This window comes from Atractosteus spatula, chromosome 24 (assembly GCF_055471065.1).
Source record: "Atractosteus spatula isolate fAtrSpa1 chromosome 24, fAtrSpa1.hap1, whole genome shotgun sequence".
Classification (NCBI taxonomy): domain Eukaryota; kingdom Metazoa; phylum Chordata; class Actinopteri; order Semionotiformes; family Lepisosteidae; genus Atractosteus; species Atractosteus spatula.
In genome coordinates this window covers 2,478,320-2,496,797 of record NC_142729.1, presented here as the reverse complement: position 1 = coordinate 2,496,797, position 18,478 = coordinate 2,478,320, and the positions used below count along the sequence as shown (strand labels likewise).

The following is an 18,478-nucleotide window of genomic DNA, read 5'->3' as shown; positions in this document are numbered from 1 at the left end:
TAACTACCATTGGCATTTTATAGAAAACCTATTCAACTGGGGAGAAGCACCATTTGGAAAATATTGTTTCTGAGGTTTTCTAGTTTTCAGAGTTTTCATGTGAAATTGAGCTGTAAAAAATGACTTTGCATCTTCTGTCCTTTTGTTTTTGGGACTTCAGTGTTGAAGTGAGCTCTGCTGAAAACAAGTTTCATCTGTCCTGCTGGCTTGACTGTTTGAAAAAGTGTGCAGTTTGGTTTTGAAGATTAATCTGATTAGTGGTGCTGGCAGATTAAATGTACACACCATAAATTCTCCTCAGAATAAAATATATTTTTCATTCCTGGATGCTGGTGTTTATTATTATTCACATGATTTCTATATTACTATTTATCATACTCAAATCAAAAGGTTTAACCACGCTGAGATTAACTTGGAAGCATCTCTATGTTTCTGCCATGTGATGGATTTTTGTCCTGTCCAGGGTTTATCTTGCCAATATACTCTCCAGCTCCCCTACGATGTACTCAGTAAAGTACTTCACAAATCCTACAAGGGAAACTGTGCTGATTTGTGTTTAAGCACTGAACAGACAAGGACTTAAGACTGTGAGTGAGCAGAGTTACTGTAGGAGAAGAGTGTGTGTGAACAGAGTTTCTGTAGGAGAAGATTGTGTTTGAGCAGAGTTACTATAGGAGAGGAGTATGAGTGAGCAGAGGAACCGTAGGAGAGGCAGCAGTACTGAGCTGAGATTATGTGGAAGAGCTGTAGACCTGATGTCACCAGGCAGTCTGGTATTCTGATACATCTGAAAATGTGCTTCTCCATTCTCTAACTATCAGGACAGAATGGCAACACAGACACAGCAATACATGCAGCTACCCAGACTGGCAAGGTAACTTTGGAGAGCGAATAGCACTCTGTTCCATTTCTGCTATCCAGGCCAGAGATAAGTCACTGAAGTAACAGGAATTTAAAGAGTTTGCAGGCAGAATTTGCAAGACACTGTCAGACAATATATTGTTGGGCACTGCCCCCTTACAGATGAAGATGTTTATAACATTTACAGTGCTACATACAGTATGAAAAATTGATTCATAACTACAGAAAAAACAATATATTTATTATTGGTGTGTGTACAACCTATTTTAGCACATAATCTCTGCATTTTCAGTAAAACTCAGTAAATTGAATTCAGTAAATTATCAGCAAATTGGTCAAAAACCCTTTCTATCACACTTCTAAGAAATGGCACAAATTGGCACAAACACAAATTTAAAACACTGAATCCAGACAATTATGTGAGATTTAAAATATTTTTGTGTGCAGTTGAGCTCCTTCACAAGTGGTGTTCTGTGTTTCTGCCTTCACCCTCAGCACCTGCAGTAGGTCCCAGCTGTAGCAGTGGAGTCACTGTGCAGTCCTGCTGAGAGAGGTTTTTGTATGAGTGTTGAGGTTGTGATGACCCATACAGTAGTAATCTGCTGCATCTTCAACCTGGACTCCTGTGATGGTCAGAGTGAAGTCAGTCCCAGATCCACTGCCACTGAAATGCTCTGGGATCCCACTCTGACGGGTAGCTGCTCCATAGATTAGGAGTTTAGGAGCTTCTCCAGCTTTCTGCTGGTACCAGTTTAACCAATTGTTACCATACACCGCAGGACTGGTCTTACAGCTCACAGTGACTGTCTGTCCTGGCGCAGTAGATTTCACTGCTGGAGTCTGAGTCACAGTAACCTGCCCACTGGATTCTGAGAATGAAAATCAAAACATGAGGTGAAAAAAAGGATGAAATCTTCCTAATGTTTGGACTTTTAATATAAATATAAAGTAATTCCTACCCGGAGCCCAGATGAGGAGTGTCCAGGTGAAGACGGTGATGAAAGTCATAGTTGCTGTGGATTCTGTTTCCATGAAGGGCAGGTCTCAGTCATGAAGTGTTAAACTCACAGAGCTATAAACACTCACAGAGCACTGAAGCATGTGGTGCCAATGCAAAGTTTCCCTTCTATGCAAATCGTCTTCCTGTGTTCAGCAGCACTTGTAGCCACTTAGTGCTAAAAACTCAGGCTTAGTGCTGTGTGATGTGACAGAGCAAGATGTGCAGTTTAGCATGAACACTCCCAGGACAGCAGGACTAGATAGAGAGCAGCTTTATAAGGAGCAAAGGATGATACACAATCAGCTGAGTCCAACTTGAATGGAGTGGAGTGTGGAGAGTCTGATTAAAGCAGTACTTGGTTTTGTGTGTTCAGATACAGTACCACCAATAGTTGAACTAAAACTATATTTTACAGAGATTGAAGCATGCAAATGCACATATTAAGAACAATACAACCCACATTTTATATAAGTTTACACTGTCACAAATCAGCTGATCAGCTGTGTTCTTATTCCACCCAACATAGCTGGAATGGGGTGGAGTGCAGAGAATCTGGTTAAAACTGCACTTGGCTCTAGTTGTTCAGATGCAGCACAAATACTAACTGCTCTGATTTAAACACTCTTAATACTTTTGGGGCAATACAAGAGAGACAATATGTTCAGTTCAGATATGACAAAATACCTTGTTATATGTTTGTGGTCCCATGGGACATTCTTCACAGTGTTGAAGGAAAGACGTGTTTTATCTATGGGGCTGGAGAGACACTGAAAACTTATTTTAATGTTCATGGGGAGTGTGTGTCGCAGGATGTGGGCCATTAAGGCAGTCAAAGGGTGGGGATTGATTGGGCTATGTTGATTAGTGATGCAGGATGTGGGCCATTGAAGCAGTAAAAGGCTGGGTGATTAGGTTATGTTGATTTCCAGGGTGGTGTCAATGTTGCCTCTCAAACAGTGGGGCAACTGCAGTCGTCCCAATGAATACCGCCTAGCAGGAACAATTAGGTATCGAGACTTGGAGGTGTGAGGAGTCGCAGTGCCAGTTTAGCCAGACAAAGGGAGGAGGAGAGAGAGCCGGAGAGTGAACAATGAACTGATAAGGTCCCATGACACCTAGCTCGGCACCCTCCTGGAAAAATACTGGGCAAACCCGATTCTGCCAGGAACTGTGGAAAATCCCCTGAAAGGGATTGGCTAAGCAGAGGGATAAAAACACCGGAGACAGGACAGAGGGGTCTCGAACTCCCACTGGACCCTGGAGACGACACAGGCAGCTCCGGGGAAGCTGCAGAGTGCGAGACCATGGAGGCAAGGACCTATTAATCCAGGAATCGACAACTACGGGAGACATTGACATTGTAACAGAGGTACTGTACAGAGACTTTTTAATACCTGAAGGCAAAGGACAAAGAACCTGGCCCAGCTGACGGATACAAACTGAGTGGAAATAGAGTACAGCTCGTGAGAGGATTTCTAGTGTAACCTGAATGGAGACAGGGAAATTGAACTGGGTGATACCCCTCTCCTTAAAGTGGTTGTTTGTCTCCAGGCCATCAACGACTTTCACCGATATTAAGAAGAAATGTGGTAGTGGCCTCCCTTCAGTACTTTACAGAAGAAAAGACTGCTGTCCCTCTGGATTTCATTGCGCCCCTTTGAACTATTTTCTCATTGTTGTGGATGTTCCTTTTTTATGCTTCTTAGAATAAGTAGATTGTGTTGATGTATGTAGAAAATAAAAGGGCATTTATACAATACAAATGCTTGTCGCTGGTCTGTGTGTGCATTGGTGATTCTGGGAGATAAACAGAACCTGTGGTAATGTAGAGGAGCCCTAGCACCCCGTTTGTATTGCTAGGTGGCGTAGTCGTACACGAGGCAGGAAACATTCCTCGCCCATAGGGTTCACCTTACTGTGACACCCCTGTCCTCTCAGACAGTTTTCTGTTCTTCTAGATAACCGACAGTTGAAGGGGTCAGTCCTCTTCCTCAATTGTGTCTCTATTTAAACCTCAAACATTTAGACCCTGAGATCTAAAGTTTCCACCTCCCTCCTTCTCCTCCTTCTGTTCTCACTTTGTCTTTGTATCCAGGTTCCCCCTGGGGAGTAAGTGGAAGCTCACTTCTCCAACAATCAGGTTTCAGCGCCAGCATGAACAGTTTAGCATGAACACTCCCAGGACAGCAGGACTAGACAGAGAGCAGCTTTACAAGGAACAGAGGATGAGACACAATCAGCCGAGCCCTTATTCCACTCAACATAGCTGGAATGGAGTAGAGACTGGAGAGACTGGTTGAAACTGCCTTGCTAAGATATAGCAGGATTACTAATATCTGTTGAGTTTTAAAGGTTAAATGCACTACAGGCATTAAAACAAAAATTGAACCCAACTTTTTATTGAAGTAATTTTTTATAGCAGAGGTTGAAATGTAGAAATGCACAGTTACAATGTGTTATGTGCTCTGATAAACCATCATATATTTAAGAATGATGTGTGTAATTATATCAATTAATTTTGGCATCTTTTACTAAAATATGTTTTATAGATCAGGGAATATCTGGAGTAGTGGTAGCAGTAGTAGAAACTCTTCTTAATCCTCATCTTCAGTCAATGTTACAGCTGTGCTTAGAGTGGGATTACAGGCACTGTAGCACTGGTGCTGTGTATTTACTTGTACAAACATGTACAAACAGGTGCTGGAAATGTTCCTCACACTGTGATAATCAAATAAACTTAAAAATATTAATACTATGAAGATTAATAGTGTATCTTACCCTAACCCTTGCTAATCATTGACTTTTAACCCCCTGTACTGTAAGGGGTATACAGTATGATCACCAGCTATAATTCCAATACATGCATATTTTGGACGAGTTAATCAGTCTCATAGCATAGTCCTTTACATTAAAGAGATCATATTAATGACTAAGCAGTGGGTGTAAAGCTAAGGATTTAGCAATTATCCATGATTATCATGGAAAAGTATGAGTGTGAATACATTGTGTTCACCCTGGGCCTTTGGTGTTATTTTATTCTCAAAGTCCTTCTTATTGATCCTGTTGTGTATGTTTGGAGGGATTTTAAAAATATTTGTGGTTCTATGAGCACTACTGTAGCCATACTGTGTCATGTGGTGACAAATATGAGAACCAGCTCTGGGGCAGTTAGACAACAGTTGCTCAAAAAATTTAATTGATGAATGAATTGAATTAAATGAAAGGTGAGATTCACTTTACAAAACATCCTTTTGTTTCTGGGTTCTTTCTATCCCACAGTCTGCACCCCAACAAACCCTCAGAGATGATTCAGGTCAGGTACATGGCAATAAGCATTGAACATCTGTGTCTTGAAAAGACAGAATAAAATCAGAATAAAATTTGAAAAAAAGTAAATTTGGGAAAATCTAAATTTAAAAAAATAAGTTGCTTGTTTATTGCTTCATGAAACTCAGAAAAGTAAATAGGGAGCAGGAACTTGTTTGTCCCATCGATTCATCTTCTCGAGACAAGAAAGTAGAAAGTGAAGCTCCACTGGCACCCAGAGGTGAAGATTTGAAAATTGGGCAGGGAGGGTTTAGGGAAAAATCAAACCATGGTTTGAAACAGGGATGTCCAACATCCACCCCCAATACAAGCGCCATGGCTTGGTAACCCAGAAATTGATGTTTCAAGGAGATTAATTAAGTGTTCAGAAAAGTATAATGTTATTCTTGTCCTGTTCAGGGAATCACCCTGGCACTGCCTAAATCCTTTGAATGTGACCATGATGGATGATGATTTCTTGTTTATCCCTCCTTGGTGATCTACTCTCCATTCTTCAATCTCATCTTCAATTTGCTCAAATACTTGACCTTATTTTTTTAACATTGCACCATCAGATCAACCTGGACACCACCTGGCTCCTGTTCCTGCAGTCATGGAATGGCACCACCTTTTACTACAATGACTACCTCTGTCTCCCAGAGACCTCCATCCCTTCACTGACACCACATGATCCATAGGCTGTGGTGATTATGATGGAAACAACAGTTTGTGGCCACCTGACCTCACAAACACTATTTCCTCAAATTAGTCTTTCTTATTCTTCTGCCGCACCTTGCAAATTATACCCTTGTAATGACAAGGCCGATTTTTTCACTTAAGCAATAAGGCATGTGAGGCCATGCTATACCGGTTAAGAAAGGTATAAGATGTGAAGAAGGGGTTAACTGATTTCTTTCTGCACAAGGACTGGACTTCTTGTGACACAAGACATTCCAGGCTTTAAGTTATGGCAGGAAAGGGGGTAACTGATAAGGATTCCAGATGCCAGCTAGGAATCCCCCCCAACGAAGGAAACCTAAAACTGACCATTAAGAGTGGTCAAAGTCTGGGAACTGTCCGAACACCGTGACCTCTCCCCATTACCATGGAAACAAACTACGTTAGAAGCAGCTGAAAAGTGCTATATAAACTGGAAGTTTTGTACCTGTATTTCGAACAATACTTCAGTCTTATTGTTTCTTGCATGCAATAAAACTCATCTGTTTAAACTTCATCTCGGGATCCAGAACTTATTTGTCTGTTACAACACCAGAAACATTTTAACTGCGACTATATCCACGATATAGCACAGACCTCGAATACCTTGTTACTTTTATAAAACGGTCCCCAAATATGTGATTGCTGTATAAAATGAATTTTAATTTTAAAAAAAATATTTAACACAAACATTAAGCTTTTTACGTTCCTCTGCCTTAGAATATAGTCCCTCATTGCTACTGAAGAGATTAGGGAGACACCTGGGAAGTGAGGTAATAATATCATTTTTTGTTTTTGTATTTTTGCAAACTATGCAGTCTAGTGGCTTGAAGTTAGCTTTGCACACAAATATAAAAAGCTGCTGCCTGTCCTTGGTCAGTAAGATAAAGGGCATGTATTTGGTAAGCTGGCTGTACACCCAGAACATGAAAAGAACTAACTGTTGTCTAGTCTGCAACTTAGATATAATTAATTGGCATGTGTTGCTGTCTTATCATTTGTTCAGAAAGTGTTGTAGTAACTTGTTTGTTTTAAGGTATAAAAGATCATCTTTAGCTACTTATTTTTAAGTCCGGTGGTGGCAAGCCGGACTTCCATATGCATATGAAATAAAGAGACTTCTGCTTCACAGACACCTGAACTATGTCATTTGTATGACACAACACTACGCAACGCAGAAACACAGCAATAAGTAACATTAACTAGCAAAGAGAGGACATTAGCTAGCCAATATGATAAAGGAATAAATAACTTGTTTTTTGTTTATTTCTTTAGCACATTTATTTGAACATTTCCATTGATTGACAAACATTGAAAAACTGTCCAATCCCTAGTTTGTCAAGCATTTTATTTCTCGCTGTGGGAGTGCTCCCACTTGTGCTGGTTTTAGTGCCTACCGCCAGGATATCACTCCAGTGCTTTGTCATTAAAATTGGGTTTCCAATAACGCTGTAGCAAACTCTTGTTTTTATATTGTTACGAGCCCAAGTGTCTAGGGGAAAAGGGGTATAACATTTAGGATAATTCTTTTGGAAGCAGGGGGGTTTTGGTGAGGGACTAGGAAGCGTGATAACAAGGGTAAGGAACTAGAGTGGTGCCAAAAAAAAGAAAATAACAAACAAAATGGAGCTGGCTAGGACAGTGAGGGAAAGCTAATCTGACTACAAAAGAAAACCCGAAACACACGGTCTTCGGCGTCTTCAACACCCTAGCTAACCTGCACTGACTACCCAAAACCATACAAGACAAATGGCACTCACCCGTACTAAACTAGTGTACTAATACAAAATCAACTAAGTGTGTAAAGTGTACCCCAACAACCTAAACTAACCTTATACACAAAAGTTCACACAAAAACACAAGTGAACCAGGAATACAAATAAGGGAAAACAAGAGTAATCAACAGGAGCAGGGTACAAAAGAACACAAAAGTTGAACATGTAATACTGGGGCAAGGTAATGGCAAAACAAGGATGAACACACAAACAAATGAAAGTACAAAGAAACTAACAAAAAAAACAACAAAACAACAAAGCCGAAGCTATACGAAAATACACACACACAAAGCAAAACAAACCAACAAACAAAGCCGAAGCAATAACCAGAAGCGAAGCGAAGCGAAGCGAAGCGATAACCAAAACCAAACGGGACCGAAGTCAAACGAAAAGCCTTTTCTTCCTGAAAGCCTCCATGTTATATAGTGAATATAATGAGTTCTGATTGGCTGAGGGCTGATTGATGATGACATCATATTGAAACAGTGGTGTGATGGTTGGTCAATGGGGAAGGGAGAACAATCAAGGATCAGAAGTGTGGACATAACAGAAAAAACACACACAGAACACACACTGGTACGTAACATATGTCTATTATAACATACATAATCTCCCATGCATATCATAATTTCTAAGAATGAAAATGATTTCAACTAACGGACACTATCATTCAACGAGAGCACAAAATATCATAAGGATCCTCAATAGCTCAACAAAGACAGAAGAAGATCAGATACCTGAGGATCCAAGCTTTTTATCTACGCTTTATTATCTACGCTAAGATGTAGTCTTTAAAAGCCTATGGGATTGATTTGATTGACCGTTATTTATCAGTCAGCGTATTGATATTTATTTATCACACTGTAAAAAGTCAAAATTCCTTCCAGGGTGTGCGTATATCAGAGAATATAGCACGGCTCAAAAGCGTGTCAACCAATCAGATTTCAGGACCGAAACTATCCCTTTTATAATTAGAATTAAGGTGCTATTAAAGATTTCTAATAATCTTTGTGTGCCTTGACCATTTACCCTGGTGCCTGCCCGTGTAAATACACAGGGATGTAGCTAAAGAGACCTCTTCTTGTGATCTCAACCACAGAATGACCTGGTGGTCTTCACATGTGGGAGTGTAAGAGAGGTGAGTTTGTCTTCTGGATAACGATCCTTTCTACAACAGAGGTGATCTAAACTCCCATGATGGATGTACACTGCTAATGCCTGGATGTCTAGTTGAGAGCCATAGGTACATCTGGATCTGATCTTAAAAGTCACAGGGCACGTTCAATCACCTAAAGGAAGATCCACCAATGAGTGACCTGTAAGGTGGGCACCAGCGGTATACCTGATGGCATCTCAGACAATCACCAACTTGTGATGCTATACTACAAAACTATAACTCAAGTCATTTTCCGCTGGTTAACTCACTGACTCAATCTCTTCATCTAAACTGGCAAACTGAATTTTCAACCATGTGACTGCAAGCAGTCCGAGTCAGGTCTTAAACTTTTCTCAGAGAAGCCAGGCTGAGAGAGTGTGTCAGTAAAGTGCAGAATTCCAAGATATTCTTCCTGAAACAGAAGAAATATTCTGTTTGTAAACCCAACGTTATCTTCGACAATCAACAAAATTAGACAGATAGACTCTTTTTGTCGACATCCAGAATATCCAAGCACACTCTGAACAAAAACTATAGCACGGAATGACCTAAGTTCCCCTTTTGACTACCTTGCAGACCCCTAGAGGAAAAACTGTGCACAAACTGCTTTTAAAGACCAAAGTAAAATTTCATTATTCACATCATAATTCTCAAGAGGTGTGCTATTATTCCAAACACACATTTGATGTTTAGTTCATGATAGTTAATGCATATTTACTTGTGTCTGAGAATATGAATATGATTTAGTCTTACGAGACTGATATAACCTATGAGCTATAATCGCTGCATATTTTAACTCTGAAATTATTAACTCGTTTCTTTATAATCCCCTTGTAATCAGTCATTCATATCACAGCAGATCATTTCTCAGATGTATTTTGTTACGCTTGTTGTTTTTTATGCATGTATTGATTACACTGTATCAATAAACTGTATTCTGTGTATTTGTAATTCCTGCTTGAGACTGTAAATTAATATGTTTGATTGGTTTCTAAAAGTCGTCAAATTGTCATGGGAGCTGGTCCTGACTCCCGAGTAGTGCGTATTTTGGACCCTATGCAGACGCTATAATCCGGAAGTGACTGGAATAAGACTTCAAGGGAAACACAGCAGGAGCAGGACGGGATGACAGACAGGGGGGCATGACAGCTGTGATCTGGTCCTTAGGGGGAGTGGCGCAGGCGAACCTAAGGTAGTCCAAAGGGGAAACCGGGGCAAAGTGCAGGGTCCAGGAGCCAGGAGATCCAATCCGAGACAGACAACATTAAAACCAGAACGGGATCTGGAACAGGAACAGGGACAGAGAACCAGGAGGATAAAAACAGTAATGAGGCCAGGCGCTCCGAGCCCTGGACTCAGTAGGTCAGGAAGCCATGATGAAGCCAATGCCGTCTCATAAACTCATAAATTCCTGATCTATGCAGCAACTACCTGTCAGACTGGGATCCCAGAATGTTTCAGTGGCAGTGGATTTGGGACTGACTGCACTCTGACACAGGAGTCCAGGCTGAAGATACAGCAGATTATTATTGTCTGGCTCATTCTACTAGTGGTCTGTACACACAGTGTTACACACCCGTACAAAAACCTCCCTCAGCAGGACTGCACAGCAACTGCACTGCTGCAGCTGGGACCTCCTGCAGGTGCTGAGGGTGAAGATAAAGACACAGGACACAGTCGGTGGAGAAGCTGAGTTGCAAAGAGACACAATAAGCTTCATGTGTATTATTAAAAGATTACTATTTTATTTTACTTTATTAAAGTGAATAATTTTAATACAAACATGAAGTTAAATTTCAAGAATAAACTGCAAAAAAAATCAAAAACTAAAATACACCCACTGCATAAGTATTCTCCCACAAAGTCTAAATTTGGTGGAAGCAACATGAAAAGCAATTACTGTACATCTGTGACTCTTTTTGGACATGTTTTTGCCAACTGTGCACATCATGATGGTGCAATTTCTGTCTGTTCTTCTTTATATGTTCTTCTTTACAAACATACTCAAGCTCTGATCAACAGCAATTTTCAATTCTGGTCCTCTGACTTGGTCACTCATTGACATTTTCTTTCTTATTCCTGAGTCACTCCAATGCTGATTTAGCCTTTTGATTTGGGTTATTGTCCTGTTCAAAGTTTAATTTTCATCTCAGAAATGAGAACTTTAGCAGAGTGAAGCAGGTTTTACTCTGATATCTGCTACTTTGCTCCATTAATTGCCCCCTCACTCTTGACAAATGGAGTTTATTTAATGAAAGTTCGGGAGGGATGACAACAACCACTCTCAATCATTCCCAGCCGTCGGTAATTAGCAATCACTCCCTTCATCCTTCCTCCACCGAACGCTATAAATACCAAATGCGATATCTCTCTTCCTTGCGTGTGACTTTTGCACCCCACCTCCACCCCAAGTCCACCTCTGCAGCTACTCCTTGGTTACCTTGCGTGGGGGTCCTGGCCTCCTCGTCCTGTGGTAAGGAGGTCGGTTCTTAGCCAAGCGGGTTAAGCCAAATATTCGCTCCACAATAGTTAATTACGCTTTGATCTTGGGTGTTGTCACTCCTAGTGAAGTCTCCCAGTTCCTTCTGAGGAGAAGCAGAACTATAACCTGAAGCTGCTCCACCATGCTTGGCAGTAGGGCTGCTGCTGACTGAGTGATGGACTCTATTGGGGTTGCGCCAGGTGTAACACTTTCTATTTTGACCAAAAAATTCCAGTTTAGTCTCATGAATGTTTTGCAGTAACACTGTGCTGAATTCTATTTCAGTAATGGTTTCAGTATTTCCAGAATGGTTTCCTTCTTGTTTCTGACATTAAAGCCAGCACAGTTGAGTGATATTGTTGACTCAAAGGTATCCAGCAGCTATATCACCCTTCAACTCACAACTGGCAACTTGTTGGTGCTAAGAAGGTGTGAGCCTGGCCAGCACCTGGATGGGAGACCTCCTGGGAAAGTTAAGGTTGCTGCTGGAAGAGGTGATAGTTAGACCAATAGGTCATAATGCCACAGTACAGTAATGAGAACACCATACTGTAAAGAAGGCACAGTGTGCCATTGAACTATGCAGCCCTATCATAGCTGCTGTAGGCCTCTGGCTGCTCAGTTTGGAGGGACAGTCTGATCTAGGCTTGGTCTGGGTGGGACAATAACCTTCAGAGAGCTGCACCTGGTGAAATTTAACACCTCCTGCACATCATACATGGGTCTACAGTCTCCCTCTCTACTGATCTTCGGCTAAATGGAAGATCTTGAGATCTTGGAATTTAAGATGGCGACACGCATGGACGCAGCAGCTGATCCGGGTCTGGAAAAAACGGTGCTAAATGTTGTTCCACTGTTAAATGTTGTCTCTTGTCTGAATTTTTCAAATGTCTATGATCATCTGACCCTGCTGGAAATTGGAAAACAATGCAAGGATTATCTGCCAAGAATTCTGACGGAGAAGCTAAGTAGCCTTGGCTTACTGAGAGCATCATGTCCTGGGACAGTGCCGCAACCTGTTGCAGGTGTCCGAGAGAGGAAGTGCCAGAAACAGTGTGAAAGGAAACAGAAACGAGGCAAGATGTAAGCTAATCCTAGCAGACAGGCTCTCTCGTCAATTTTACTTTCCAATGTACGTTTTCTGGAAAACAAACTGGATTACTTTAGATTACAACTGGCTACTCAGCAAGAGTGCTGAGGAGTGCTGCACCTTTATTTTTACTGAAACATGGCTAAATGACCTTATTTTGGATATGCCCATTTAGCTAGATGGATTGTTTTCCTTCCATGCGGACAGGAAAGTTTCAGCGACCGGTAAGTCTCTCGGAGGCGGTGTGTGTGTTTATATAAACAAATAATGGTGCAAAAATGCTGCAGTAGTCTCCAGTCACTGCTCATCATCAGTGAAATTAATAACAGTTAAGTGTCGGCCCTTCTGTTTACCAAGGGAATTTACTACTGTTCTTTTTGTGGCTGTGTACATCCCACGCAGCGCCGACTCGAAAGAGGCGCTGCAAGTCCTTTACGGGGCCATCAGCGATCTGCAAACTGCTCACCAGATGGCTTTGTCATTGTTGCCGGCGACTTCAGACAGAAGACAGTTCTTCCTAAATTTAATCAATATGTTAATTTTACAACCAGAGGGGAGAACATTATGGAATTAGTTAACAAAAATATCCACAATGCATACAAGGCTGTTCCCCGCCCCCACCTGGGCTACTCTGACCACCTCTCTGTTATGCTTATTCCAGCAAACAGACCGCTGCTCAAACGTGCCAAACCAGTTCTGAAACAAATCAGAGTATGGCCAGAGGGAGCAATCTCAGCATTACAGGACTGATTTGAGCACACAGACTGGAATATGTTCAGGGAGGCTGATACCTATGATCATCTCATTAATTTAGAGGAGTATGCAGCATCTGTGACTGGCTACATCAGTAAGTGTATAGATGATGTCACTGTTTCTAAATCTATCATCACAAGGGCCAACCAGAAGCCATGGCTGACTGCAGAGGTCCGTGCACTGCTAAGAACCCGTGATGCTGCATTCAGATCAGGCGATAAGGCAGCCCTCAGGACTGCGAGGGCCAACCTGTCTCATGCCATCAAGGAGGCAAAATGAACCTATGCACAGAAAATCCATGGCCACTTCCTGGACACTACAGATATGCGGTGCATGTGGCAAGGCATCCAGGCCATTACTGATTACAGGACTACTCCACATGCCAGTGACAGTGATGCCTCCCTTCCAGATGTGCTGAATAACTTCTATGCACGGTTTGAAGCACTGAATGTTGTGCCTGAGAGGAAAACCACACTTCCTCCCAATGATCAGGTGCTTTGTCTGTCCACAGCTGATGTAAAGAGGACACTAGCCAAAGTTAATCCATGTAAGGCTGCTGGACCTGATAATATTCCTTGAGCATGCAACTAGGTATGTGCAGAACAGCAGAACAGCTAGCTGACGTCCTGATATTAAATATTTTTAATATCTCCTTGTGCCTACAATGTCTATGTCAGTGTCCTGTCTGTAATTGCACCAGGAGAAACAATATTTTGTTCCACTGTATACTTGTATATGGCTGGAATGACAAATACATGTGAACTTGAACTTAAATTAAATGAAAAGAATGATCTTGATCAGCTCAAGTGGGAACATCTGTGGTTGGTTTAGATAATATTGGTCTGAGCTCAGGATTCAGCAATGTGGTTAAAGTGTTAGATGCCAACCGTTCAGCAGTGAAGCTGACAGGCAGTCCGAGTTCTTCCCAGTGTGTCTCTCTAGGAGCCCACTGTCACCTCTGTTGTTTGCCTTCGCTTTGGTACCACTGGCTCAAGTACTCTTTCAATCTACAATCTGCACCCTGTTTCTGCTGACGCTGCTCATTTCTGTGCATCACAACACACTGATGATGTACCACTACACATAGAGACTGTCTCCCAATCTCTACCTCTTCTACCAGCTATTGTGATGATTTCCTTGCTCTGTCAGGGTGTGAATTGATCCAGGTCTGTATTACTGCCATTTAACTCTGTAGTAGTGAAAGCTGGCTATCCTCTGACTGTGTCAGACGATTTGCCTTGACTAAATTATTCTGGAACAAATGGACCTGCAGCTAGGAAATGAAGGACTGTGTGCAGAAGCACAACAGAAATGTCTAATTAATCATGCAGTTTCGAGGGATGAATTCAACTCAGTTATTAAGAGTTACGTTGACAGGAAACCCTGTCAATGCAGAAAGTTCTGCTTTGTCACTGTAACTCAGTGCTTGTGTACAGCTGAGATCCTCCACAGTCTGTGTGCTGTACATCTGCCTTTACCCTCAGCACCTGCAGTAGGTCCCAGCTTCAACAGTTCAGCCTTTGTCCTGCTGAGGGAGGTTTTTGTATGGGTGTATAAGACTGTGTGAACACATAGGTACCACTGAGATTGTGCTCACTCTGACAATAATAATCTGCTGCATCTTCAGCCTGGACTCCTGAGATGGTCAGAGTGAAGTCAGTCCCAGATCCACTGCCACTGAAACGCTCTGGGATCCCAGTTTGATGGGTAGTTGCTGCATAAATCAGGAGTTTAGGAGTTTCTCTAACTTTCTGTTGGTACCAGGCTAGTACATACTTAGAATTATATATGTTCACTGCAGGACTGATCTTACAGTTCACAGTGACTGTCTGTCCTGAAGCAATAGATTTCACTGGAATCTGAGTCACAGTAACCTGTCCTCCGGCTTCTGAAATGTATAAATAAGACAGAGCATACAGTAAATAGTTACAATTGTAAAAACATGTCAGGAAATATAATATTATGTGTTTTTGTTTAATTATTTTTTTCTTTGAACGTAACATCTTTTGACCTATAAACATCAAAGAATTATTACTCGTAGTAATTTAAACTATTCAATTAAATAGCATGTTCATTAAATATTTCAAATCAAATGCATTCCTACCCTGAGTAGAAATGAAGAGTGCCCAGATGAAGATGGTGATTAAAGTCATTGTTGCTGTTGATTCTGTTTCCATGAAGGGCAGTTCTCAGTCATAAAGTGTTAAACTCACAGGGCTATAAACACCCCCAGACCACTGAAGCATGTGCCGCCAATGCAAAGTGCCTTTTCTATGCAAATAATTCTGGTGCAGCTCTTCCTTCCGAGTGATAATCCAACAGAACAGTAACAGAAACTGTCTGTTATCACCAGTCAAGCCTGTGAAGCCTGTGTTAACGTTTTCAAACAGCAGCTTTTCAAAGAATTTACAGTGAACTAATATTTTATAAAGTCATATAGAGTGTAAATACCTTTAATAAACCCGTATATAAAAGGAAATTGTCTTTTGTTTTTTTAGAAAAAAAATAATCTGGACATTTGGAATAATAAAGAAAACAAACCTTTCACTGGGAGTCAGAAGCACAAGAATAACTAGAAGCAAACAGAAGATGTCTGGAGAGAAGCTCAGAGTTTGTCAGTCTGCCGTATTGAGAAACCCTGTCCCATACTGGAAAACTTCTTAGTTTTGATAGACTCAAAGTTCCAGCATTTATTCAGAATATTTTTTTAGAAAATAAGTAATCTGTGTCTTTCAGACTGTGTAATTTCAGACTTTGTGCCTTTAAACCCACCTTACTCATTTATCCTTTGTGTGAATGATTGTCTGGTAAGAGTTAAATATACATTTATAAGCATGTTGATGTTGATTTAGAACATAACCAGTGTGATGCAATCCAGCCTCCTGAGATCTCTCCTCATATGAAATATAGCAGCACAGCTCCATCCTCCTTATCAATGACTCCCAATAAAGAAATATGAGGAGCTGCAGTTCTGTGTTAAGTTAAGTGTGATTGGGAACAGTTTCTGTTGGTCAGCAGGCATAATAGTTATATCCTGTAACAGTGGTTTAGTTTTGGTAGTTACCCTCTCTACATCAATGTTTATTGTACAAAAGCCTGAGTCTTTATTAAACCCTTTTCCAAAATCAAGCAGGAATCCTCCTGGAATTTGGGACTGTGGTCTTTCCAGGTGTTGAAGGTCCTCTTGAAGACATCAGTCCTTTTTTAAAAAAGTCTTTGGAAAATCACCTTAAGTCCTTAAGTACTCCTGAAGTGAATTGATTGTACCTGTTGTGTCGGAGTTTAACAGGTATAATCAGATTGAAAACCAGACAACAGTGTATCTCTTCAGGAGCAGAGTGTCAGATCTCAGCTTTAGACTGTCCAGTATATCTCTAACTGAAAGACACAGTCCCACTGGGAAGTCAGTTTGGTTTTGAAAGTGTAAAATAATCCAGGCTCACTTCTGCTGGGGGACTGCTGAGTGAGCAGGCATTTGTCATGGTAACTCACCTGTCACTCAGTGTCGGTTACGATTTATGATAGGAAACCTGTTTCACCTGCAGGCAATTTACATCCACACCAGGTGGTGCAGAATGATTAAGGTCTGCTGAGACAATACATGATGGTCTGGTATAGAATTTAGCTCTGTGATTGAATCTGTTCAGAGCCTCCCTGTATTCCTCATCTCGAGTTCCTTAGCTTCCTAGTTCTCTAATACCTTGTGCTGTGTCTTGGATGTTTGATTCTTACTTTGTTCTGAGCACATCACACCTGGATTTCCCTTTTGTTCTAACAACCTGTGTATTACTCATGCTTGAACTTTGCCTGCTTGTCTTAACTGTGATTCTGGATTGGCCATTTGCCCCTTAGTGCCTTCACTGTGTCTCTATGGCTTCAGGCAACACTTGCTTCTGACCCCAGATCTGGACTGTCTGCCTGCACCAGTCTCTGCTGGTGTCCCAGGGCTGTACTGCACCACACGTGCCTGTATGCTCACCAGAGCTCGGCCCTGTCTGTCTGTGCTGTCCAAAGTCTCCTGTTCTCGTCTCTCTTTCACCCAGCTCATGGGTTCATTTTCTGTTTTACAACCACTTCTTAATTCCAAGTTAAGCATTGGAAATGACATTATTAAAGAACAGTTGTAAACATGAGGAGGACATTTGGTCCATCTTGCTCATGTGGCTTTTCAAACGAGTGAATCTCAAATTTTATCTAGAAGCTTCTTGAAGGAGACACCAGACCTTGGACCTGAACCACCTGGGTGGAGCATTTTATTTTTGGAATGTGATCTTCCATCCTCAATGAGTTTCAGAGTCTGAAGTGTCCTTTGAGCTGCCCCTGTCAGGATTGAGATTGTTCAAACCTTCTTTAAGTCTGTCTTGTTCTAGATTGAAGAGATTAAGTTCCTTTAACCTGTCTCTATAGCAACCGACTGACTGGTGGTTTATCCATAGAGACCAAGGACCATTCTTATTCTTCCAGCTCTTTCTAAGGATAAAATCACTTTGAGGTGTAGTGAGCAAAACAGAGGACTGTTCTGCATCAGGTATTACTAGTGCATTGAAGATCTATTCTGGGTTTAAATTCTACTCTCTGTGCTGAATACAGAAGCTGTCTGTCAGTGTTTTACCACAGACTGTCCCAATGACCCTGAAGAATCTGTCACGCCCGACATCCCTCCCTAGAGGGTGCTCCACTGCTCATTATTGTCCGTGTGATTAAGCTCTCCAGGTGTACCCTTTTATCGTTATTATTTAAGACCAGCTCCTCCAGTCCTCGGGGCTAATCATTAGGGTAAGATGTCGCGAGGCCCGCCTAGCACCAGGAAACCCTACGTCCGTCTCCTGAGGGCATAGGCCTCATCCCCGACACCTCCTGCTTCCTGAGCCTGGGGTCTGGAGGATCTCGCCCCGTCACCCTTGGACCTCCATGTTTTGTTTGTCCATGTGCTCCCCCCTCCCGGGGATTTTAACTTTGTCGCGTCCCAGGATGGATTCCTTGTTGATGGACTCTCGGACTGTGCTTTGACCTGCCTTTGGACCCGTTTGGATTTGGATGCCGTTTTGTCTTCCCTGTACACTGTCTCACGGATTGTCACTATTATTTTGTGCACTATTAAACCCCTGTGTGTTCTCTTTTACCACGCCTCCTGTTCTCTCCAGCTCTTACCGCATCGCATAGGGTCTTCTACAAGATCTGACACGGTTTTCAGTCCGTGTTCGTGACAGAATCAGCTTATACACAGAGATATCTTTCCTGCAGCTCTGAATCCCCATGAGACAGGATTTCAGGTTTTCTATGAGCAGTCAGTGCTGCATCCTTACCTCTGCCATGATCGCAGAATCTTATCCCTCCT

General features: G+C 41.7%; 1 long non-coding RNA gene across 1 annotated transcript; it reads right to left on the bottom strand.

The window, feature by feature from the left end:
* Positions 1-1,084: 1,084 nt before the first annotated feature.
* On the bottom strand, positions 1,085-1,912 carry LOC148815774 (uncharacterized). Its single transcript, XR_016086052.1, has 2 exons — positions 1,821-1,912; positions 1,085-1,730 (listed from the first exon to the last, which is right to left on the bottom strand). It is a non-coding gene; the product is annotated as an uncharacterized LOC148815774 (long non-coding RNA).
* Positions 1,913-18,478: the final 16,566 nt, after the last annotated feature.